Source organism: Pan troglodytes, chromosome 8 (genome assembly GCF_028858775.2).
Source record: "Pan troglodytes isolate AG18354 chromosome 8, NHGRI_mPanTro3-v2.0_pri, whole genome shotgun sequence".
Lineage (NCBI taxonomy): Eukaryota > Metazoa > Chordata > Mammalia > Primates > Hominidae > Pan > Pan troglodytes.
Genome location: NC_072406.2, coordinates 12835101 through 12836568, shown reverse-complemented (window position 1 = coordinate 12836568; position 1468 = coordinate 12835101).

Sequence of the window (1468 nt, the reverse complement as noted above, 5' to 3'; positions counted from 1 at the left end):
GGAAAACGCTGGAGCCCATCTGTTTCCAATCTGCTGTTTTCCAAAAATTAGGGAAGTTCAGTTTTCCCTTTGATACTCTCTGTTTCTACCAACCCCAACGCCGGGGCTGTCCTGCTTCTACAAGTGACAATGACAAATATAGGCTTGAAGGAAGATGAGCTGATGGCATTCCCAGCTTACTACCACTCCTTGGGGGCCTTATCTCACATACGTGGATTCAATTCATAGACTCAGCTGGGTGAGGATCTATTGTTCAGCTACATTAGAAGTGACTGCTTAAGACTCTGGTGTGTGGTGAAATGAGGCAGAATTTTCTCAATGGAGTGTTGGGAGAAGTTTCTCCTCATAATTACCATCTTACTATCACTAAATCATAGCTCAAATAAGGAAATTATTCAAGAAGAAATAGAAATGTAATCTTATGAAGACATAAATTTAGAGATTTGTGGAAAGCCCTTCATAATTTCATGGTGTTCTGTTTGAGCTGGGATTATAGTTGATATTTCATTATAATATATTAGCTGTTCTAGACTTTATGCATTTATGTAAAGTATTCTTTGTTGTACTTTAAGTTCTGGGATACATGGGCAGGGCATGCAGGTTTGTTCCATAGGTATACACGTGCCATGGTGGTTTGCTGCACCCATCAACCTGTCATCTACATTAGGTATTTCTCCTAATGCTATTCCTCCCCCAGCCTCCCCCACTCTGACAGGCCCCAGTGTGTGATGTTCCCCTCCCTGTGTCCATGTGTTCTCATTGTTCAACTCCCACTTATGAGTGAGAACATGCAGTGCTTGGTTTTCTTTTCTTCTTTTTCTTTTTCTTTCTTTTTTTTTTTTTTTGAGACAAAATTTCACTCTTGTTGACCAGGTTGGAGTGCAATGGCATGATCTTGGGTTACCGCAACCTCTGCCTCCTGGGTTCAAGCGACTCTCCTGCCTCAGCCTCCCAAGTAGCTAGGATTACAGGCATGTGCCAACATGCCTGGCTAATTGTGTCTATTTTTAGTAGAGACGGGGTTTCTCCATGTTGGTCAGGCTGGTCTCAAACTCCTCACCTCAGGTGATCTGCCCACTTCGGCCTCCCAAAGTTCTGAGACTACAGGCATGAGCCACTGCTTCTGGCCTGGTTTTCTTTTCTTGTGTTAGTTTGCTGAGAATGATGGTTTCCAGCTTCATCCATGTCCCTGGAAAGGACATAAATGTGTAGTATTCCATGGTGTATATGTGCCACATTTTCTTTATCCACTTTATCATTGATGGGAATTTGGGTTGGTTCCAAGTCTTTGCTATTGTGAACAGTGCTGAAATAAACATACAGTGCATGTGTCTTTATAGTATAATAATTTATAATGCTTTGGGTATATACCCCATAATGGGATTGCTGAACCTTGAGGAATTGTCACACTGTCTTCCATAATGACTGAACTAATTTACACTCCTACCAACAGTGTAAAAGCATTCCT